Source organism: Acartia tonsa, chromosome 9, assembly GCF_053477335.1.
Source record: "Acartia tonsa isolate MP-2025a chromosome 9, ASM5347733v1, whole genome shotgun sequence".
NCBI lineage: Eukaryota > Metazoa > Arthropoda > Copepoda > Calanoida > Acartiidae > Acartia > Acartia tonsa.
In genome coordinates, this window is record NC_137268.1 from 28,104,168 (window position 1) to 28,129,775 (window position 25,608).

The window sequence follows — 25,608 nt, forward strand, 5'->3', positions numbered from 1 at the left end:
AAAAAAAATTTAAACTTATAACAAATTGCAGCAACGCTAGAGAAACTTGATGAGGGGGGAGTTGAATTCGACAAATTTATTTTTTAGATTTAAAAAGAAAAAGAAATTGGGGGGTGGGATAAGGGATTTCACCACCCCGGATCATCAGTTTTCAAGATCTTTCAGTACAGACAAACAGAAAGACAGACAAACAGAGAGGCAATCAGATATGAAGTCAGAGATCCTGTTACTTTTATATAAGGATAAAGTGTATAACATGGTTGTTTACAATCAGTGATGCTTCTAGAAAGCATAACTCTAGTGTTTACAAGTCAGCTTTTTAATCCAATTTTAATTAAACTATTAATCAAAGCCACAAAGAAATCCTTTAATTGTACCCTAGGAAATTAAATTTAAGCAGGAATATAAAGGGATAAAGAGAATAGCCAATAAATTGATGTACGTACCCATTGATGATACACAAAGTTACCTCTCTTGTAGATTACAATTTGAAACGTTTTCCTAACTTCATGAGCCAACTAATCAAAAGTCCCAAAGTATCAATTTTTGAACCACCTAAAGTTGTAAAAAGGAAAAACTGAGGCTGACAACGGAATATTGAACAACACTGCACTGGCTCAAATTTTAATAAATTTTACGACGCTTTTAAACCTATTTAAAAAGTACACTATTCTAAGACATGAAGATATACTTATATCTTAGCTATCATTTTCAATTCATTTTGTCTCTTGTAGAAGTGAATCAAGCAATATTAGCTTGGTCGTTGTAGATTATATAAATGTTGATTAGTGCGTTTGAAATCAATTGATTTTGATTCATCTAATAAAGCGGAAACAATTATATGTAAAGCAAGTGAATATTAAGAGTTAATGTCATACAAAATAATGAACATATGAGCTATAGACATACAATTTCAATAGAAGCAAAACATACTTGTTTTGATTTAGAAATTATGAGATTTCTTACAGATCATTTTCCAATTTTTTAGATTTTTGAAGAAAATTTGAACTTTAACGATACAAAAAAAATTACAAATTACAAGAGTTACTTAATTTAAAAGAAAACTTGCTCAAAAGGGTGCAAGCCATCACTTTCAGAGGCCCCACAGGGGTATGATCAGCAAACAGGTCTTAAACCATCCCCGAGGGGGTTGGTAAGCTGTCTTTGGTCGGGGGCCGACTTTGGCATCCTCTCATTTGTTTCTTCTAGCTTATTTTTTCAGTTGAACTCTAAATTAAGAGAAAAAATCATTGAATTAAAAACTTGATTTTCTCCAATTGATTACAGAGTGCTTTTCCTGAAAGTGCATATCGATATTACCCCCCAAATCTCCAATCCTATATTTTTGAAATAAGAGAGAGGTGGAAGTTTTGTGCCTAACCCTACAGAGGCCCTTACCTTACTGGCCTATACATGCCTGTCCTAGCCCTGCAGGGCTACCCTGAACCCTATGTAACGTTACCTAACCTGACCTTATAAATCACACGAAAAAACCAACGCCACCTTTTTAAAAAACTTATTTCGAAATAAGGGGGGAGGGAGTTTTGTATGCTCGACTAGTCACTTTGAGTAAAATCGTAGATCACATTGTTATTTACCAGTCCAACAAAACAACAGCCTCAAAGATCTCGTCTCCTGTTATAGTTCAATTCTGTTTCATTCTGCAATATTATTTTAGGTGGTATAAGATATTTGTGTTGGGGGCATATTTTTATATTGGGGCAGGAAATCTAACAAATACGTTTTTTATAAACTTACGCTGCTTCGTATGAAGGAGGGCCCTGGCTTTCTGGATCTTGTGCGGGAGGTTGCTCTGCAGTTACCAGCGCCTGTAGCACACGGTAAAGAGATAAGTATATGGATGATAACAGGGAGATAGGGGAAATTGGCAGGGATCTAAAGGGATAAGACAATGGCCGGTTAATTGATGTACATCCCAATTATGATACGAAATATTACCCCCTCTGTAGACCCCTATTGGTTCAGTAGTTATCGAGATTCTTCGGTACACACACAGACAGGCACACAGAGATCATGTTACTTTATCATAAGGCTTTAAGTACAAAGCTACTTGGGGCCAACAAAACTGGTTTTAATCTTACAATTTTTCATTCTAATATCAGCGGAAAGCTGTTTATAATATGATGCGATAAATTACTATACTTATCCATTTTTGCCTGCCTGTTTCATCTCCTTTTTCTGTCTCTTACGGCGACAATACGTGAATCCCCCAACTAAAAAATACAAAAAGTTTGGCTGTCCCAGGGATCTAAAGGGATAATACAATGGCCAATAAATTTATGTACATCCCCAATGATGAAACAATAGTTGATTACAATAGTTGTTGAAACATTTGAACACTCAACCTAATGAACCAACCAATCAAAATTTTAATAGAAGTTTCTAAAATAAAACTTTGCGGACTAGTCTCATAAACTGCCCTTTGCAGCTTCCCTTCCTTGGTTAACAGTAAAACAAATAAATCTAGTTGCAGCTAAAAGATTACTATTACTTCGACGCTTATTTTGGGACTAGCGGCTATGCTACAGCTAAACATTTTCGGGACCTAAGAGAAGCTACATAGTAAAGAATAACAATATTACTTCAGTGGTTAACGAGATCCTTTGGTATACACACAGTCATAAGCCTCTGGGAGCACATAAGGTGAAATAATCAATTTGAAAATGAAGGCGTCTTAACTTTTATTTTTATAGCTAGTCGGTGTTTTTAGTAAGTAGTAGATGTAAAATTTTCCATAGAATTCAGATATGCAATCTGTTTTTTTTGTAGACCTCTTATCTTCAAAGTAATTTAAGTTTTTTTTTTATAAAAAATTAAGTAGGTTTTAAGGTACTAAAACGCAACAAAAATAGTAAGATCTTTAATTTGACACTTTACTTTTTAAATTCTGTTGAGTAATTATTGAAAAAATCTATTTTTTGAACCCACAAGAATAAAAACTTTCAACTTAAATATATCATTACAGAGGCATAAGAAATAGGCGTTATATATACTTTTAGAATGAGAAAAATATTACAAATCCATTCTAAGCAAAATTGAAATAAAAAGTTTACAAAATAATAAATAAACTACGATAAAAGAAATTATATGAAAATATTATATTATATTATACAGGCAACCATCTTAAATCTTTAAGAGTAAAATCATTGAGAGTGAAAATGGGAAGGGGGTAAATAGGGGGTAAAGAGGGGGTAAAGTAAGTGTTGCCTGTATGTTTCGGAACGCAATGCCTAGCCGTTCTCGAAATCTTATCTCGAAGCCTCCCGAATGACCAACATAGTGAAGTTTACGAATGTGTATTTATTACCATGAAAACAGTAAGTCTAAAACAGAAATATAAGAATTAATTACATAAAATTAATTGTTATTATTTTTTAGCATCGAGGTTGCGTGATTTTAATTTAATAAAAAATATGAATTTTCTAAAAAACTTAAAATTGGCACGAATCATATTAAATCGCATCAGAAATTGATAATTTTAAAATAAAATAATCAACAATATAAAAGTAAATGTTCGTATATCAAAACTTAGCAGTTAAATGGTCTATTTGCTGAAAAATTAATGATTTAAATTTCTTCATAAATTTGTACCATTCTACGCTTATTTTCAAGAATTAAAAGATAAATTCTTACCACATATGATGTCAAACTAAGCAGGAAGGCTTATTTGAGATCTTCCACATATCAGAGCGCATGTATTCAAGCAATACATTATTTTCATTCACGTAGCTCCTCACATGGGAAATATCAAAGGAAAAGTGTGCGTCTCTTTTGTTTGTTTACAAGCCACGCGCGGAGATAGTTAGGAATGCCACGTAACACACTCATTCTCTGGGGAATTCTGGTGTAAGGAAAAAGGGATTAATGGGTTCGAACTTGCCGGGGAATACAAGAAATACATACCGACACACTGTACAAAATAATATGTCAGGCCAACGCCAGGTTTTACAACTTCTATGGGTCCCGCAAGATCCATATGGACCTCTTTGAAGGGTACTGACGGCTCCACACGGTCGGGCAGAATATTAGCCATTGCGGGACTCGAACGCTTGGCATACTCAATGGAACATGCAGCACAATTCTTGACCACTTTCATAGCCTCCATGCGGCCATGTGTGATCCAAGCATACCTTCGGCTTTGCGCCAAAGTCTTACGATGGCCTCCATGGCCCAGCTCATCGTGAGACTGTTGTAGAATCAGCTTTGCCAGCCTGTTGTGGCGGCTAAGCAAGACAACACCTGGGCTGTCCTTCATAACTTTCCTTGGGCCTCCAGCTGCGGCCTCAAGAGCTTCGTCACCTCTGGCGGCCATTTTAAGTATTGTAAATGTCCGAAGAGGAAAACATCCATCGTGACCCACTATGGGCCAACAAACCTGGACCTTGTGATGATACGGTTGAAGAGAATCGAACTTCCCCTCGGCGTCCATGGTCATCTCCTTCTCTTGGTTGAAGGATGTCAAAAACAGGTCACAAACAGAATCCAAGTAAGTGTTTGTGAAAGTATAGTTCTCATAATACCTAGAACTATCATTGTTGCTACCACCATCCTCATTTGTTGCAACACCACGTTTCTTGACAAGTAACAATTTGAAAAGGTTAGCAGCCTTAAGAACTGCAGCTACAGTCCTTCTTGCCTGCTTGTAGGTCCTCCTTGCCAGCGACCTCCAGAAATCATTGTCCACCATTTGTGTGAACATTACCTTGAGCTTCGCCATCTTTGGATTAAGCTCACTCTCAGGAATAGATGCGTTAACCTCACCCGCCGTTTTAACGGGCCACTGGTCCTGTTCCAGGCGCAACCAGCTTGGACCTTCCTGGTAAGTAGATCCAGGTTGTACATCCTCAATTGTACACAAACCTCGCGTAGCTAAATCCGCAATGTTGTGTTGGGTAGGTACCCATCTCCAATCTTCAGGGCTCGTCAACTGTTGTATTTCAGAAACACGATGACTGTTGAAGACATTTAGCATAACACTGTCACTAGATAATTGTGCTAGGGCGCAGCTGCTATCACTAAAAAATACTTTGCCAGAGATGTCAAATGGTAGGGCTCTGACAACTGTATCCACAAGCCTTGCCAAGATTAGACAAGATAGCATCTCTAACCTCGGTATAGACTCCATCTTAACTGGTGCGACACGTGACTTGGCGCAACACAAAACTACATCAAATCCTCCAGCAATTGGCCACCTCAGGTAGATAATGGCTGCATAGGCTGAGCTTGATGCATCACAGAAACCAATTACCATTGGAAGCCCCAATGGCTTATCAGGAACCATCGAACGTCTGAACGACACATTTCCAAGCGCCGCCCTGTCCTGGAGGCTGCTCACAAACTCAGACCTCAACTCTCCAGGTATGGAATCATCCCAGTCACATCCATGTATGCAAACTGAGCGTAGACACAGCTTGGATTTAAGCAACAATGGTGAAGCTAAACCCAACGGGTCGTACAATTGTTGTACGATTCTCCAAACTTCTCGTTTAGTTATCGTTTCAGGTAGACTTCTCCAGAGATCCTCCAAGTCCAGGTCCTCCAGCAACTTTCTACCTTTAATCTTCGCGCCGTGGTTGGCTCTAACAGGCAAAAACAATATATCCTGTTTTGGGTCCCAAACAATGCCCAAAACTTTTGCTCTGTCAACATCATCTCCAGAATAAATAACAGATTTAAATCTGAAATTTCCAGGTTCAATCATCTGCTCCAGCTCTCGGACCAGCTGGACAGCTTCAGGTTTACTGTTATGACCGCTTAAGTGGTCATCTACGTAAGTACAAGTCTCCAATTTCACAGAAGGAGGATCTTGATACAACACAAATTCAGATCTGAGCGGCTGCTGAACATCTCTCCACACATCTTGCTTGGCTACAACATCAGAACCTCTAATCTTCTCAGATCCATAAACATCATGAACATCCTGCAGGGATCTTCCACCAAAAATACGACCAGTGAGTCTGAGGGCGGTCACGGCCATATCGCCTGCGAGGGCCTCGCCAAAATTAACAGTTTTGGTGAGGTAAACCTCCGGCTCTCCATCAACTGTATCAGCAAAAAATACGCGTTTCAGCTGAGAATCTTCATAGGTAGCTAACAAACTGTTATAAAACTTCTGGATATCAGCCACAAGCGCACACTTGTAGCTTCTGAACCGAATAAGATTATGCATCAGGGAATATAATGGAACTGGCCCATCCATCATAATACTGTTGAGACTCATCCCCTTGCAACAGAGGCTGCTGTTGGCGCATATCCTCAACGGCGTGGAAATACTTTCTTTATATGCACACACCAGGCTCGAATAATAAACAGGCCCAGTATAAGACAGATCTTCTGGCGACGCTCTAACATACACGCCACGAGAAACAGCTTCTTTAAACACTTGGCAGAAAGTATCATATTCGCCTTTTTTGACCATTCTTTGCCGGTCACGCAGGCAAATCTTGTACGCCTGCTCTGAATTATCAAACAACACACTTGGCGGCGTCTTATAAGGATATGAAGCCGTCCAGATACGGCTCTCAAGATCCAGCGTCAAACCTTCTTCAATCAGCTGCCGCTTGCGCACGTCCAAGGCGGACTGCCCAGCGGCAATGGCAGCGCAATGGCGGCAGTTCTTACAGCCGCTGCACATTGATGGCGGCTGTATTCCCAGACTCTCCGTGGAAAGGAACTCCATCTTGCTGACCTCTAGCTTAGTAGCTTTACAAGCGACAGGATTAGCAACAGTCCTGCCGTCTGCAGACACAACTAGATAACCTGTACCAAATAAGCTTCTGTACAGTCTAGAATCACCAACCATTTTATCTGCACATGGGAACATAGCTGGTGTCAGGTGCCCAATAAGAACATCTATCTTACCATCAACCATAGAGAAATTATCAGGCTTCATATCGAAAATCTCGGCGGCGGCTGCAGGATCAATAGAACGTAACCCTTCATCAGTACCAATGCTGGGCACTACCGCCGCCTCCAGAATATGGCAATTCCGGTTGCGGTCAACCAAGCAGATTTTAACCGTAGGACATGCTTGGCTCTTTCCATCCGCCAAAGAAATAGTAGCTGTGCGACCAGTTGATGGCAACTCTAACTTCTTGGCGATACTTCTAGAAATTAGTGTGAGATTTGCTCCACTATCCCACATCGCGTTGACGGTGACTTGGCGTTTGTCAGCCGCCACGGCTGGGAGCTGCTGCAACATCAGCATATAATTGTTCTTGCTGAACAACTGTGATTCATAAACTGCCGCAACTTGTCCACCAGCAACAGATTCATGTAATAATGAATTATGAGGCTGATTGCAGCTGTCTATGGTACAGCTGCCAAGTCTATCGGCCTTAGGACAATCAGCAACCCTGTGTCCTTTTTGAAGGCAAAGCAAACAGGCGCCGATCTTCTTGATAAAGTTTTTACGTTCAGGAACAGACAGATCCCTAAACTTGGAACACTTAAATAACAAGTGTTCAGAACTGCAACCTTCCGACGGGCAAGGCTGTTTCTTCTTGGTCTTTGCTGGAGACCCAGGTTTACCTACGGCTGTAGCTGCTGCCGCAGGATTACCCTTCTTCTTAGAGGGGGTGTCCATATCAGTCGAGCACCGCATTAAAATAGCGCCCCTCTGCTCTTCGATAATCTGCATTAACTTTGGCACATTTGGGACGTCCATTGAGCCCAATGCCAAATTAAGCTTGTCTTGAAAGTCTCGAGGTAACTTCTTGGATAACATCTCCAGAAGGATCACGGTCAACCACTGGCTGGTGGTAACCTCATCATCTTCGTCATCTTTAGTCAGCTGCTCCAGCTGGCTAACTGCACCACCGAACTCTGCTAACACAGTCACAATCTGGTTGGAGTCCGACGGCTTAGACTTTTTCTCCCATTGGTTGAAAAGGCAGAGCATTTGACGTGTCTTAGACTTGAAACGCGAGTCAAGGTAAGCCCACTGAGATTCATGCGATTGAATCTGAGTTAATTGGAGTCTCAGCTCTTTATTTTTACAGACCTTCTCACTGCTCAACAATAACTGCAAATACGACGGGTCCTGTCCTACAGTAAGCTTTTTAAAATTGTCCTTAAAACTTACGTAAGATGCTTCCTGGCCGTCGAATGAGGGGAGAAGCCGCTCATCAACACGATTCATATATCCTGGCGTGAACATAGAACCGGTGGCGAACTGTGGTGTGCCAAACGGTGACACAAATGGCGATGCTGCTGGGGCACCCGCCGTCGTCGTGGGTGGCTTCACAGGTTCAAGCTTAACCTCAGCCAATTGTTTCATCAATGCAGACAAAGTGTTTATAATTGGATCGGGCAAGGGAAAATATGACCCTTTAATAACTTTCACGATCTTCAAGCATCGATCATATAGTTCAGCCTGATGGTTAGGCAAATTATCACCAACTAAATCAACAACACTTTGAATGTCACTAAGCTCTTCTATAGCATCAAGAGCATCCTTCAAGGCACTATAGTCTTTTTGCACAGTAACTATATCAGAATAAATGTCACTAAACTCATCAAGCTCTTGGATTCTCAAACCAAGCTTGCTAAAACCGACCATGATGCTGTCGAATGTTTCGAACTTGTCGTGGACAAGGATTGACTCCTTAGTGAGATGTCTAACATCAAGTTCTGAAGTATCACTGACCAACTTCATCACTCTACTTAGCTCACTGGTTAGGGCCTCAACGGCTGGGCGCAGCCGCTTTCCCAATTGATCACCTTTATTCTTTTTAGGACCCATGATTGTCACTAAAGTTAACTGTACTGATTATGACTATAATAATGTGTGGTAAGGTATCACAACCAACACATTCACAAAACTTCACAGATTCTTCTTAGCTGCATCTGTTCTGTCTTGTTTTCATTGTTTCGGAACGCAATGCCTAGCCGTTCTCGAAATCTTATCTCGAAGCCTCCCGAATGACCAACATAGTGAAGTTTACGAATGTGTATTTATTACCATGAAAACAGTAAGTCTAAAACAGAAATATAAGAATTAATTACATAAAATTAATTGTTATTATTTTTTAGCATCGAGGTTGCGTGATTTTAATTTAATAAAAAATATGAATTTTCTAAAAAACTTAAAATTGGCACGAATCATATTAAATCGCATCAGAAATTGATAATTTTAAAATAAAATAATCAACAATATAAAAGTAAATGTTCGTATATCAAAACTTAGCAGTTAAATGGTCTATTTGCTGAAAAATTAATGATTTAAATTTCTTCATAAATTTGTACCATTCTACGCTTATTTTCAAGAATTAAAAGATAAATTCTTACCACATATGATGTCAAACTAAGCAGGAAGGCTTATTTGAGATCTTCCACATATCAGAGCACATGTATTCAAGCAATACATTATTTTCATTCACGTAGCTCCTCACATGGGAAATATCAAAGGAAAAGTGCGCGTCTCTTTTGTTTGTTTACAAGCCACGCGCGGAGATAGTTAGGAATGCCACGTAACACACTCATTCTCTGGGGAATTCTGGTGTAAGGAAAAAGGGATTAATGGGTTCGAACTTGCCGGGGAATACAAGAAATACATACCGACACACTGTACAAAATAATATGTCAGGCCATTTTTTTTTATTTTTATTTTTTTTACTTTTTTCATTTTTGCTTGTAATGGATTCGTAATATTTTTCTGATTCTAAAAGTATATAAGAACACATATTTTTTATGCCTATTTTAGGATATTTACCTTGAAAGTTTTGATTAAACCGAGGTTTTAAAAAATCGATTTTTTGATAATTACCTGACAGAATTCAAAAAGTAAGGTGTCAAATTAAAGATCTTACTTTTTTTGTTCACAATGGCCATTTTCTTCTTTTTTTTATTGCGTTTTAGTACCTTAAAACCAACTTAATTTTTATTAAACTCAAATTACTTAAAAAATAAGAGGTCTACAAAAAAAACCGATTGTATATCTGAATTCTATGGAAAATTTTACATCTACTACTTACTAAAAACACCGACTAGCTATACAAATAAAAGTTAAAGCCCGGTTCACAAAAGCTTTTTAGAGGTCGACCTTTTTTTCAGTAGGTCAACCGATTTTAGTACAACTGAAATATAACCCAACCTAAACACATTCTTATTTTTTGCTGCTATTACAAAGTTTTTGTACATGAAAATAATTAGAGATTGAAATAATAACCCCATTTTTCCTATTTACAAGTATAATTATATTGTTTAACGAAAAAAAAGTTACTCTATACTTTGTCTCATTTTGCATATATATTATAAATCGTTGGTTTATCTTTCTATCCCTGATCGTGGTCAAAGTTTATTTAAAAATTATTCAAAAGCTGTCTTTTTAAAACTTGTAATAATATTTCTTTTTACTTTAACTTTGAAGGGAAAAAAATAATGATTTTTTTTTATTTTTTGAGACCTTTACCAAAAAATTATATTGAGCTAGCTACTCACCAATTTGTATTTTTTTAAAAATCAATATTTTAATGATCAGCTGATATGATTGAAGAGATTCGTAATTTGTAAACAACAGTTTAAAGATTTGAAATATGGGAAGAATTAATTTTACAAGAAGTTATTTGCAAGTCGAAAAATGTGATTATAAAAGGGATAGTGATTTTGTTAGCAATCATCAAAAATATTAATTTGTTTGAAACTTTTATTTACCTTTTAATCGTGTATTTTTCATTGTTAATCTTTAATGAAAGCTAGAAGTCCACTATGTTATTCCATTATATCTTAGTTAAATAAGTGTGAACAATTAGAATGTTGAGTATTATTCCGTGTTAAATTTCAGAGATTAAGAAATGATTTTCAGCTTATTTCTCTCCGTTATTTATAAAAGGTAATATAAAGGTAAGTCTCGGCTGAGGCGTAACACGAACCGCATCCGCTTGTTTTTGGTAAGGTGTTAGGTTCGAATCTCGGCCCCACACGGCGTTATACTTAAAGACGTTAAAATTCAAAACAGGTGCAACTTATAACCATGCTAAATTAGAACTTACAGATAAATATATAGTGGCGTGCACAGTGTTGTGCCAGGAGGGTGTGCGCAAAAGAGGTGGTAGTCGACTTTCCCCCCCCCCCTTCATTTTTAATTTTTAAAGAAAAAAAATTTAGGGGGGGGGCAAGGTCAATTTTTGTTGGGAGGGTGGAGAAATCTTTCCTCAAAATAGTTAACTATAGGTTCAATGATAAGTGCTACGGACAAAAAAAACTTTCTTTGTATCCTATCCTCCTCCTCCTATTATATAAAGTAATACGATTTTTTGTCTGAAGCTTAAGATTTAAGTAACTAGTGTTCCGATTGGGTTCTCTAGTTTATGCAAGATTCACATTGGTCCTGTGAAGGTTTTATGCTTGTTTAATTTCCGATTTTATGGGTTTAAGCTATCTTCCTAGACCATTTCTGCCATTTTCGAATACAGAGCCCTAAATAACAATAGTATTTTATAAAGCAGTATGCTTTTTTGTCTGTAGCGAAAAATCTCGCTATTTGCTGAACCGATAGGGTTCTCCTTTACAGTGAAGCTTCCTATAGGTGCAGGTAAGTGCTCTTGAGTGTATCCGCTAGTAAAAGATTGTAATCATTTATGACAGATGTAGTTGCTCTTTTTGTCCAAAGCTCCTCTTGTAATATGTCACAATGTGAAAATGGACAGAAATTTCGAATTATAGAGTACCTTTGCAACTAAAAGTATTTACTTTTTTAGAGGTTCCAGTTAGCCTAAGTAGGAGGAAATCAAACCAACGAGATGAAACTCAATTTTATACCAACACACAAGAAAAATCATCTGTCGACGTATAGTAATAAATATAATAAGAAGAATGTGTGCATGGTTTAGCCCAAAGTCTATACCAAACCAATGAAAAGATTTTGATACAACTTTATTATAAAAAATAAATAATCTGCCCTTGCACACATCCCTCTTATATTTAAACTATGAAATTCAACTCTTAATTGAAATGTCCGTCTATCTTTGGTGTTTTAAGGGGGGTGGGTAAATGTTGTGTCTCGTCACACGACATACCAGCAATTTTATATTGGGTGCTACTCCCTTAGTTTTAGAGATAATTGGGTAAAATCTTTTTGGTTGTGTCACTTATTACCTGAAGTTTTGGTATCTTTAAAAAAAACGGCAGCGGGACCGCCGCTCCCGCCGTTCGTTGCCATTTTCCGCCGCCGCCCAAAATTTTTTTTTTAATGCATTTCTCCCCGAATTACGCTTTGGAATCATTTAAGACCATGTTATTTTTTGCAAAATTTTTTTCCTTTACAAGCAACACGTCATTTTTTTCAAATTCTTGTTTATCAAGGTATATCTTAAATTCAGTGTTATCCTGTACTTTTAAAGATATTGAAACAAAATATATTTGGGTTGGTCAGTAAAAAATATTTTGATAAAAAACGGCGGCAGTACCACCGCTCCCGCCGTTTTCCGCCGCCTCCAAAAAAAAAATTTTATTGCATTTCTCGCCATGTTATTTTTTGGCGGCGGAAAATGGCGGTATGTCCGCCGTTTTTTAAAGATACCAAAACTTGGGGTAATTAGAGACACAACCAAAAGAAATTTAAAATTTTACCCAATTATCTCTAAAAGTTAGGGAGTAGCACCCAAAATAAAATTGCTGGTAAGTCTTGTGACGAGTCACCACATTCCCCCCCCCCCCCTTTAATTTTCATTTTTTTTAGATAAAAGTACCTATCAATTTAAAGTTTGACTTTGTTCTACGAGACTTTTGTGTCTATAGATGAAAGGACAAGTATCTTTACTTTCTATGTTTTAGCAAGAACTTGAGTTCTCGTTGCTCTAATGGCTTTTTTATTGTAGATAAAGATGCATGTAACTCAATTGCATTATTATACATGCTTATAAAATTATTCCAGATGAGTTATCTTATTTATTAGCATTCATTATAAATGCTAATTTGTTACCTAATCTGTTTTCTAGTCATCTTTTAATTTTTTATGCTTCAATTCTAATGTACATTGTCAACTTTGTTTTATTATTAATACATTTTTTTGTAAATCAACTTTCGCAAGCTTTATATTTTATATCTGTCAAAGAACTATCCCTTATGTTAAATTATTAAATTAAAGTTTTTAGCAACAAAATCACATGTAATTTGAAGCATCAACATTTCGAGAAAAAAAAACCTGCTTTCAATGTTTCTGTGATAACTTTTACATATTTTACTCAATTTCATCCTCAAATTATGATTGTATAATGATATTCAAATCTATAATAAAATATAATCATCCCTTCAATCAATCCTTTTTATTTCTTAACATCATGGCTTCTTTTTAACAAGAGTTTTTAAAGCTTTTCTATAATTAGGGTCGGTCCATACGTACGTCCGTCCGTCCATCCGTACGTCCGTTCATCCGTCCGTCCGTTACAGTTAGTTTTTTTCGTTAATTTAAACAGGTTAGAATTGTCTTATTAATTTCAAACTTTGCATGTTGATTCCTAAAATAGCTAGGTACGACTTAGAAATAAACATTATCCTGTATCAAGCAGTTTTTTTTTACTTACAATTTTGCTTCAACTCTTATACATTTATATTCTGATTATTCAGTTTTGACACTCTATAAGTGTTAATGCACATTTGTCCTAATGTTTCAGTGCTTCGCTTTTATGGATGTTGTCACCCTTGTTTGTATACTAATTCCTGAGACAACAATGTACAATATTATAAGCAAAGCAACTCCATATTCAAGTCCTAAAATTGTATGTATGTCCATAAACATTAATCTGTATCAAGTAGTTTTTCAACAAATTTTCTTACAATTTTGCTTCAACTCTTATACATTTAAATTCTGATTATTCAGTTTTGACACTCTATAAGTGTTAATGCACATTTGTCCTAATGTTTTAGAGCTCAACTCGTAGCGCATCCGCTCGTCGTCAGGGAGGTGATAGGTTCGAATCTCGGTCCAACACCGCGTCATAACTAAAGACGTTAAAAATGGTTCCTACTGCTACTATGTCAGGTGCGCGACATAAACAGTTAGAGTAGGGGGATTGCCTTGGCCCAAAACAGGCGCAACTCACTACCATGCACAGTTAGGACTTCTCAGACCAAGGTCGTGCAATCAAAGGGTTGATTGTCGGATGGGCAAATGGATGCATTACACCGCAATCATAGGGCTTAGGGCTGACAACCCTATCCCATATCAGCTCATACCATTAACGAAATTAATTCGGAAAAAGATCACCAAACCTATACGTGTTTTTCAGCTGTCGTTGGGGGGCAACACATCGTAAAATTGACGACCTCTCCATTTGCCCCCCAAATATTATTTTAGATTTATTTTGCTTGTTGGTTATACCTTATTCCTGATCCCATATCCATAAAAAAAGCCACATTGTTACAGAAACACTGACATATTGTCAGCGGCCTATGCTCCCCCTGTGGAGTGAAAAGGGCTTGTTACTGTACTGTTACTTTTAGAGCTCCGCTTTTATGGATGTTCTTAGGTTAGTTCAAATGTAATTAAATTCAAACTTAGCTTGATGATTCCTTTAACTTAGTCCTGTAAAGATGATTTCTGTAATATGCAAAATTTAGCGTGTATATAAACTGTACATTTCTGGAAAGTCTGAATGTCCATTGAAACTTATTTAAGTTATTCTTCTATTAACCTTGATTTTTTAACAATCAAAAAAATTAGACACTGCGTGATATTATATTCAAATAGAAGCTACACTCTAGCATTTAGGGGTTTCTTTATCCTAAAAGGGAGGTGTGTGTAGTTTACCTTCAGCTTTAATTTTTTTTTCCAAGGGCGATTTATACCTTACTACTGAAAATTCCCAGAACCTATTAGAATCTGTTAAAGTGAACCTTATAGGTCAAGCGAATCCTTTGGTAGAGACAGACAAACATCCCATTGGTTTTATATCAGGATGACTAGCAGATGCATGCTGAGCATCAAAAGGCGACAGAAATGTTCCAACACAGCTTAGTGGTTCAGTGGTTTGGTATCGAGATCTTAATAATCAAACAAAAACTGATTTCTTTAAATAATAGGATAATTATTCATTATTAGTGTAAATATACACTTAGAGGCACTAGAGTGGAAGGGGGGGGGGGGTTGAATTCAACTACCTATCTTATTTTAGTTTAAAAAAAAAAGTTTTTTAAATTTAGACGGGGGGGATGTATTGGTACCCTCCACAAAAATAGCTAAAAAACCTTCCACAACCAAAGAGAAGTTACACGTTAAAGAGGGATCCATTTGAACAGACTTACAGAGATCCTGTTACATTTCAATAATGTTTGTTTATACTACCGTTTCACTTCAGAGCTTCACTTTTATGGATTTTTGTCATCCTTATTCAACAAAAAGACATTTCAAATTATAGAGTAGCTTCTGTACTAAAAAGATTAAACATGGCAGTTCTTTAATGTGGTTCAATAATAAACTACTCCCGTCCTTTTTGGTTATTTCTCTCTAAATTACCTAGACAAGTTTAAATCATTGAGAAAACTTTTTTTGCTTCCTGTTTAAAAAACAAGAACAAAAAAAAATAAGTGCAAACATAAGGTGAACTTTTATCAAAGAAATTAATAATTTTGTCTTAAATAATCCGGGATCTGAAGACAATGGCTGATAAATTGATGTATATTTCCAACCATGAATAACAAAACTGCCCTTTCTGTAGATTACAAAAAGTAGTTGAATCGTTTGGATAGCCAACTTAATAAATTAACATCAAAATTCTATAAAAGTCCCCAAAGTTGTTGAGCCAACGAAGAAAATGTTTTTATAATACTTTAGGGACTAGTGTAATAAACAGCCTCCCCCCGCCCCTTACCTGCAAATATTTCAAAATTATTGACGATAAATAGCACAAAAAAATGGCAGGAGATAGCTGTTTTCGATAACAGCAGCGGTCTCGCCACTATATCTTTACAGTTTATGAATATTTTAAATTATTTTTTTTAAGCGAAGCTTTTCTATAATTAGGCTCGGTCCAGCACATTGAAATATGATTTAGGCCTCTTTCTGGGCCAATTTACTGTATATAATACATCGGTTACGCTTCTAGAAGAGGATGGAGGCTGTGTGGTTTACCCTTAAATCTTAATTTTTTTTTTCTCATCTTGGTGAATAACCTACTCCACAAAATAAAAATGAACCTTACCAGGACTTGTAAGAAGCTTTACTGTAAAGGTGAAACATATAATTCCAGTAATGAGCGAGCTCCTTTGAGTCAGACAGAAAAACGTGTTAGGTTCGACGCCTCCTCTTTTCTTTTTCATAAAGAATAAAAGCAAAACAGATTCATACCTGTTTATCATAATATAGAGGATACTACCATTGCATTTGACTTTGGGGACTTTTACTGAATTTGGATTGGTTGGTTTATTAAGTTGAGTGTTCAAATTCTTTAACAACTAATATTAATCTACAGAAGGGGTAATTTTTATGTTATCATTGGGGATGTACATCAATTTATCGGCAATTGTCTTATCCCATTAGATTCCTGATAAATATAATAGAATATAAAGAAAATCGAAAAAAAATATGAGTCTGAGATAATAGCCTCCCATACCATAGGGATGACCAGCTGCTATGGGATACAGAACAGAAAAGATCATATTTAAAACGTGGAATTAAAGAGTAGCTTCACACATTAAACCAAAGAATTAATAAAAATATAAGAATTATCTTATTTTATTTTGTTACAAATCATTTAAGTATAATTAGGAATCTTAAAATATTAATATTTGAATGTTTTTTTTCTTCCATGCAACTAAACGTCATTGTTTCCTGAAAAAAACAATACTTAATTAAATAGTAGATTCTAACCATTTGTTTTAGAAGCAAAGGTACTGCATAATTCATTTTGTTTTTCGTTTTATGGGGGAAATATTTTCTCATTTGGTAATTAAGATACATACAAGATACATAGGTACTAGCGGCTATACTTATAAAGCCACATAGGAAAACTTTACGAAAGGAGGGGATTTTATTGTCTTTAAATAAATAAAGTGAAGTCTTATCCTTTAAAAGAGATGCTGCGCATATTTACCTTATAGGATGTAGTGTGCAGACAAATTTTATTATGTTGGTGGTGAAAGGAGTGTTGTATATAAGTGCTTGTAGGCCAGTCTGCTTACACCCTAAAATTTATAAATAACATAAACAACAGTATTATTGGTATACATCCTAATATCAGTAATAGGATGTCTTTCTGTGTGTACTGAAAGATTTAACTGAATGCTGAACCGCTATGGTTCTCTCTTACAGTGAAGGTTCTGATTAAGTTCAAAATTTAGTTCATACTTTTAAAATTAAAAGTATCTTGTCACTGTGAGCTACAATTGAATCAAGACAAAAGTAAGTGCCGAGCCCTGGGACCTATGTAGGGTGAAAATAGACATAAATCCTTGATGATTCCAGGTGGAGACAAAATATTTCAGCGGGGTCTTTTGGATTTTTTTCAATTTAAAGTTCTGAAAAAAAAATTAAAAAAATATGAAAATCATTAATAAAAACCAAACAAAAAATAATTTTCAATATTTTTTTTCACAAAAAGATACAAACAACTTATATACATGCCATAAGCTTTAAAAAAATCATAATTTTCAAATTTAGACCTTTAATATAACGATTTTTAGAAAAAACCTAACAACAAATTCTAACATACTTCTGATGAACATAGCAATAAAACGTCTTTTGCAAAATATCTAGCATCAAAAATAAATAGCACTTACTAAAGACTTTTTTTCATTTAAACTTATACTTTTCCCATTAATTAACTTTAAAGATTGATTTTTTCAAAAAGAAAGGTTGCGTGATTTTTTATTCATAATTAATTGCCTAATTTTAGATTCAGATAAAAACTTTTTATTAATGGATAATCTACTAGCAGCGGCTACGCCTCTAGAGGCATATGAGGCCCTTTGGTTGGGGGGGAAGTCGAACCCCCCTTACAATTACAGTTTTTTTTAATGAAAAAGTCAAAAACATTTATTTTGGAGAGTTAATTCTCTTGGGATAGTGGTGGTACCCTTCCCCAAAATAGTAATAAACCTTACCAGGACATATGAAAAGCTACCATGTAAAGAAGAACCATAGTTCACAAAGACTCACATAGAACCTGTTACTATATTATAAAGAAACATATATACAAAGAAACTCTACAATCAGAGTATGTCTGTTTGTTCATCCGTCTGTATAAAAACAATACAGAATATATTTATTTTGCTATAGCGACTACACCCTTAGAGTCCTTTAGGGACACTTAAGAGGGGAAGAAGGGGTTGAATTCAACAACTATATTTTTATTTTAGGCTTAAAAAGAATATTTATTTCTCGCATCGTATTATAAACAGCTTTCCGCGGATATAGAAAGTACAATTATGAGATTAAAACTAGTTTTTTTAGCCCCGAGGTGCCGAAGGCACCGGCTAAAAAAACTGGTTTTAATCTTATGATTGTACATTCTATATTCGTAGAAAGCTGGATATAATACGATGCTAGACATAGTTTTTTCGTATGGATGAGAACCGGTTCCTATCCACCGGATTCGAATGAATACGAGAAAAAGTTTTTTTTTGTGTGTTGTGGTCCTTTTTTAAGGGGCAATTTCTCTTTTCTTTCTCAAATAAAGTTATGAACCTTCCAAGGACCAATGAGAAGCTACATAATAAAGTAAAAAAAGAACCATATCAGTTCTTAAGCATCAGAAAGATGGACAAACAGACATCAATCTATTTAGTGCTTTAAAGAAGGGAGAGAAATATCATCTGGAAAAAAAAAATTTCCTATCGTTTAAAAGTTATATCCTTGTATAAAAAAGATAGGATGTCCGTGTGATTTCTGTCTGTGCCTAAAATTCTTGCTAACCGCTGGACCAATTTGGTTCTTCTTTATTGACCTATCTTTTAGACTGATAATAGGATCAACATATTAAGGAGTAGTTTAGTGTCTATTAATCCTTATATAAAAGTAACAGTTTCTTTGTCCGTCTGTTTGTGTGTTTGTGTGTGTGTGTGAGGGTGTCTGTCGGTACCGAAGATTCTTTGTAACCGCTTAACTGATATAGTTCTTCTTGGTTCCAGCTTTTCATGGTATTGAGAAGTTTTGAGTTTAGAAAAAAATGAGTTCCTACCAAACATTTAAAAAAAAAATTTCTTTTACATACTATAACTGAAAGTAGGGGAGGGGTCAACTTCCCCCCACTTATCAAGAGCCCCCTAGATGCCTCTAGGGGCAAAACCGCTAGTGATGAAATAATTTTTATCTTGAATTATGATTAAATTGTTCTTTTTCCATTTAATAAAATATAATTGTAATTATCAACCTCAAAGAATATTCAGATTTAGGTAATTGGATTTAACAAGGGAAAAAGACAACATCCATAATTAGTGAAGCTCTTACGTTTAAAAGAATACAAATAAAGAAAATATCAAGTGTAACATACAGATACAAAAACGAGATGGGACAATGGGCTGTTTATTACATTATTAGTTCCCATAGTTTAATATAGCAATTTGTTGTTCGTTGGCTTAACTACTTAGGGGACCTGTTGCAATTTTTGTTTGGTTGGATTATTAAATTAAGTGCCCAACGTTTCAACTATTAACTGAAACATACAGAAGGGTTATCCATGTATCATATTTGGGAATGTAAATCAATTTAGCGGTCATTGTCTTATTCCTTTAGATCCCTGAATAGTAATTAACAATGATCAATGGTTCTTTTTTTTCTATGTACCTTCTCATTGGTTCTTGGAAGGTTCATAACTTTTTTTGGGAGGGTACCTCCACCATCCTAGGAGTAATCACCCCCTAAAAAAGGACCCCATTTCACACACAAAAAATAACTTTTTCTTTTTAAGTCTAAAATAAAAATCTAGTTGTAGAATTCAACCACTTCTTCCCCTCTCAAGTGCCCCTAAAGGCCTCTAGGGGCGTAGCCGCTAGTACCAAATAAATATATTCTGTAATGTTATTAGACAGACGGATGAACAAACAGACATACTCTGATTGTAGAGTTTCTGTGTATATATGTATCTTTATAATAAAGTAACAGGTTCTATGTGAGTCTTTGTGCACCAAGGGATCTCACTAACCACTGAACCAATATGGTTCTCCTTTACATGGTAGCTTCTTATATGTCCTGGTAAGGTTTATTACTATTTTGGGTAAGGGTACCATCACTATCCCAAGAGAATTAACTCTCCAAAATAAATGTTTTTAACTTTTTCATTAAAAAAAACTGTAACTGTAAGGGGGGGTTCGTCTTCCCCCCCAAACTAAGGGCCCCTAAATGCCTCTAGAGGCGTAGCCGCTGCTCGTAGAGTATCCCATGATATAAAGCAGTAAGGTTTTTTATCTGAATCTCAAAATTAGGCAATTAATTATGAATAAAAAAATCACGCAACCTTTCTTTTTAAAAAATCAATCTTTAAAGTTAATTAATGTGAAAAGTATAAGTTTAAATGAAAAAAAGTCTTTAGTAAGTGCTATTTATTTTTGATGTTAAATATTTTGCAAAAGACGTTTTATTGCTATGTTCATCAGAAGTATGTTAGAATTTGTTGTTAGGTTTTTTCTAAAAATCGTTATATTAAAGGTCTAAATTTGAAAATTATGATTTTTTTAAAGCTTATGGCATGTATATAAGTTGTTTGTATCTTTTTGTGAAAAAAAATATTGAAAATTATTTTTTGTTTGGTTTTTATTAATGATTTTCATATTTTTTTTAATTTTTTTTCAGAACTTTAAATTGAAAAAAAACCAAAAGACCCCGCTGAAATATTTTGTCTCCACCTGGAATCATCAAGGATTTATGTCTATTTTCACCCTACATAGGTCCCAGGGCTCGGCACTTACTTTTGTCTTGATTCAATTGTAGCTCACAGTGTTGTCATTATTAGTTTTTTCTCGTTATTGTTAAGATTAAATGAAGTAACTGGAACTCTAAATTAATCTAGAATATTCTAGTGTTGTGTTAGGTATGGTTAAGTGAACGACAATTCCATGTTAATGAAAGAATCAACGACTAAAGTATCTTTTAATTCAATAAAAGGCAGAAGGACATACTTCCTAAAATATAAAGTAGAAACGTTTTTCATGAATAAAGCTAAGATCTCGTCATGTAGAGGCTAGGGCGTAGATAAATATCTCAGATATTGCTGGTCCAACGTGGTTTTACTTTTCATAGAAGCTGTATACATTTCGTTGGGTGCTATTTTTCTGACCTAGCTCGGGGCTAGAGGTGAAGCAAATAGACAAATTGTAATAATAAAGAAGACAGTTTGAAGCTTAAGATCTCATAAATTTATAAAATACTCATCCTAATTGATTTATTACAGCGAAACTTTATAAATGCTTTGGGTAGGTTTTAGACTATTATTCTCGCCTCGTCAAGAGGTTAGGGACGAAGCAATCACTAATATTATGAATCCCGATTGATAAATATATTGCTGTTCTAAAATCCAGCGTTTTTATCCCCGTGACCATGGTTTAACACATTTTGCATCCGCTCGTTGTCGGGGATGTGATAGTTACGAATCTCAGCTTAACACCGCGACAGTACTAGAGAAGTTAAAAATGGTTCCTACTGCTTCTATGCAATATACGCAATTGAATAGTTAGAGTAAGGGAATGCATTGGCCGAAAACAAACACAACTTATTACCATGCATAGTTAAGAGTAAGACTTCAAGTTAAAGGTCGTGCAATCAAAGAGTTGGTTGTCTATGTGGTGTTACCTTACTTAATAATACCATGAGCGAAGAGGTCAAAATCCAGTTTAACTAGGGGGGTGTAAAACCTTTAAGGGATAAAAAAAGGGGAAGCCAAAGGGGGGGGGGGTGATTAGCTAAAACTTTTGCATTCGTTGAACTATTTTAACAGAAACGTAATATATTAAACAACATAAAAAGCTTAGGAAAAATAACTTACTCTAGTTCTTTTTTGCCTTTTTACTTTTTTGAATATTTTAATAGTGTCGGCTGCAAGTTTTGGTATGTGGTTTGTATTGTACATCAAAAGAAAAAAATGTAAAACCTGTTTTGTTTGATAAAAAATCGTTCAAAATCTATCCCGCGTCACTCATCTTCTTGAAAAAAGATTGCACCTCATTTTCAGTTAATATCTGAAAAGATTTCAACGTTTGAGTATATGTAACAAAACAGGGATATATCACCAAAAGATAAATTATTTTGCGTCCTCCTATACACCATACCTATAAGGAATGTTATATTTTGCATATTTAAACATATATATATTTTAAACATATATAACGTAAACTAACAACGTAAAAAAATAATATAAAGTCTGGAAATTCCCCCTAACTACAGTTTATGTATTAATTTATAAAGAGAATCAGATGATATTGTTTCCAACGTTTATAGTGTACATAATAACTAATGAGTTTCATTTAAAGAGCTTATGCTTAAGCAAACACAATTATACATGGCACAAGTAACCTATATCCCAAACCAACCCTTCTCCCCGCCTCGCATCGCAAGATTTTTATTAACTTTAAGCACACGTTAATATTGTGATACATGAAAATATCACAAATAAAATAAATATAATATAATAATGCATTTTAAAGAATAAGTATTATTTGTAACAAATGTTAATTTTAATGTAATTTCGATAAGTTTGTTTTGGTCCGCCATTTTTTCAAAGTTAGTCAGACTTTTATCAGCTGATTAAGCTCAATTCACAGCTGTAGGTTGTAAAAAAATTATTATAAATTTGATAGACGTTTCTTCAACAATGCAAAATTTCTATAATTAATTTAACACCAAAATATTTAATTTTGATTTCGATAACTAATTACATTCAAAGTACTTTAAGATTGCAGATATCATTTTTTAATTTTCAAGAAAAATTTAATATTATTGAAATTATTTTTTAGGGATCATGAGGACGTCCGTCTAAATTTTTAGAAGCTAACTGAACAGCTGTTTGCTCAGGGAAAAAGGAACATTAAATATTTTTTTTTCTGAGTATATTTTCAAAAGTACGACTGAAAAACGGTTGACCTCAAAAAAGGTTGACCTCTAATTTCTCTCAGTCGACCTTTTACCTTTTGTGAACTGGGCTTAGGACACCTTCTTTCAAGAAAAAGTAGAAAAAATATTTTTTTGGAGGGATGTGTACATTTTAATGGAAGGGTGTAGATACTCTATCCAAATATAGTTAAAACCTTGATATGCTTGGATAGATTACTTTTCCTACCTGGTATAATTATGATAACTTCATATCCAACGTGGGAATAGTGCGGGGTGTAGGTATAACTGTTCAAACAAAGTTTCTTATTTTTAAAAGGGAAGCTATTTAAAATTTTCCTATCTTATTGCTATTCTACAAACTGTTTTTATGTGTTATAATTATCCTATTCATCTGATTTTTGGAATAATAGGAATTACATCAAGGTACTATGTTTTAAGCGAAGAATCTCTATAAATAAGTCCTAAAAATGTAAGTATGTTCTTAAACAATATCCTGTATTTAAGCAGTTTTGCAATAAATACTTTCAATTATGTTTAGACTCGAACATATTCTGATTATTCAGTTCTTGCACATTACACGTGATAGTGTTCATTTGACCTACCGTTCAAGAGCTTCGAATTCTAGTAAGATAAATAGTCATAGCAATGGTTCTCCTTTACAGTGAATTTTCTTCAAGGTCCAGGGAAGGTTACTATCTTGAAGAAGGGTACAACCAACCTCATAATACAAAATGCCCCCCCCCCCCCAAAAAAAAAAAATATATATATATATATTTTACTTTTTCTTTTTAAACAGAAAAGGCAGCCTCTCCCACCCTCTCTAGAGGCCACAATACAAATAAGAGACTAGTCCCTGACACCGTTACTATAGCCCTTACCCAGCGAGACATTTCTCCGTAGAGTCGCCTACGAGCTCGTGCAATATATGTATGGAGTCCTATGCTACCTCGAATCCCATTCGCCATGAATTAACACCTAATTTTTTGGCGAACAACGTTGGAAAATCGTCCTTTCAAGCAAAAGGTAGCATGCGAGTTCGCCATCGATATCGTAGCAGAGTATGAAGCGAAGTCGCACAATAGTAGCACACATTAAAATGCGTCAAAGGAGATATCGACGGCGACTCGAAACATTTCTTATACGAACTCCTAAATGCTCCAAACTCAGGGGGAAGCTATAATCATAGAGAAAAGTGGAAGGCGCATGTAGGGAGGGGGGGGGGACGAGATAGAGGGAGAGACGAAGAGAGTGAAAGAGAGAGAGATAGAGACAGAGAGAGAGATGAAGATTGAAAGAATATGTCATTCTCATTCATGTCTCTCAATGTATTCATGTTTTAATTCATTGCTTAGTTGAATAAATTTTCAACATAGCAGACATCATACCATTCTCAGCTTAATATATTGATCATTAAGATATGTTTCTATAATTGTTGTTGTTTTAAAAAAAAGAATGCCTTTTAAAAATAACTTTTTTCACCAAAGACTATCAACACTCTATAACATTATGTATACCATTTTTATTGTTTTCAGTTTGAAAACAGAAAGATTGATAGAGTCTTTAAAAAATTATTTGAGTCCCTAGTGGCAAATTTATAAACTATATTTTTTCCTTATCAATTTTGATCATGGGTTGATTGTGTGTTTGATGTATGTGTGTGTTAACACTGTAAAATGCTACGTTTGAGCGGCATCGCGTTTATTTCTTCTGCTAGTATTTTCGAGGTCGCCAAAGTTAGCAGAAAAGCTAATAATTTATGAGGTAGGAAGCTACTAAAGTAGGAGCTCTAAAATACTAGCTAGCTACCATCATACGAGCTCACAAAAGTTCGCCAAAATGCTACTCTTAGAGATATCGAAAAAGGTAGCATGCTACCTTTTTTTTAAAAGGTTTCGCTGGGTATGTGTATATTCAGTAACGCTTTGGGTATATTCAGTAACGCTTTGGGTATAAGTCCTCTCCACACCACCTTGAACATACTCAGCGTTTGAATTGCAGTGTAACGCCTAGTGTAATCGCCTAGTGTATTAAGTAAGGTAACAACCAATAGACAACCAACTCTTTGATTCCACGATCTTTGTCTAGAAGTTCTAACTGTGCATGGCATTGAGTCAAGCCTGTTTTGGGCTAATGAATTCCCCATACTCTAACCATTAATGTCGTGCATCTGACATAGCAGCAGTAGGAAACAGTTTAACGTCTTTAGTTTTGACGTGGTGTCGAGATATGACCTCCTTACCTTCCCGAAGATTAGCAAACACCAACAATGTAATTAAAATTAAATTTTACTTACGTTTCTGTTTTGTTGTTATCTGGTGGAAAATATTTATCCCACAAAGCTGTATAAAGTCCTGCCTCTTCTTTAGACATATTTCTAAAAAAAGACAAAAAATGATTTTTATACAAGATCAACAAAATTTAATTTTTTTACATCTAACATTGTTTTGAGGTGCATAGCATCTCTAAATGTATAACCTTTCCTTACTGACTTACTCATTTCAACAAAAATGTAGTATTATTTTATAAAAGTAACAGGAAGTGTGTCTTTCTGTACCGAAGATTTTCGCTATCCACTGAACCGTTATGGTTATTCTTTACATTGTAACTTC

At 35.2% G+C, this 25,608-nt stretch overlaps 2 long non-coding RNA genes across 3 annotated transcripts; one reads left to right on the plus strand and one right to left on the minus strand.

Moving 5' to 3' along the window:
- Positions 1 to 10,528: 10,528 nt before the first annotated feature.
- LOC145328681 (uncharacterized) lies at positions 10,529 to 13,276 on the plus strand. 2 transcript variants are annotated; one of them, XR_013882548.1, is made up of 2 exons: positions 10,529 to 10,863; positions 11,721 to 13,276. It is a non-coding gene; the product is annotated as an uncharacterized LOC145328681 (long non-coding RNA). The 2 variants fall into 2 exon arrangements; XR_013882547.1 differs by having other exon boundaries at positions 10,529 to 10,852.
- Positions 13,277 to 16,677: 3,401 nt separating this feature from the next.
- On the minus strand, positions 16,678 to 22,612 carry LOC145328696 (uncharacterized). Its single transcript, XR_013882549.1, has 3 exons — positions 22,041 to 22,612; positions 17,052 to 17,142; positions 16,678 to 16,789 (listed from the first exon to the last, which is right to left on the minus strand). It is a non-coding gene; the product is annotated as an uncharacterized LOC145328696 (long non-coding RNA).
- Between the last annotated feature and the right edge of the window lie 2,996 nt (positions 22,613 to 25,608).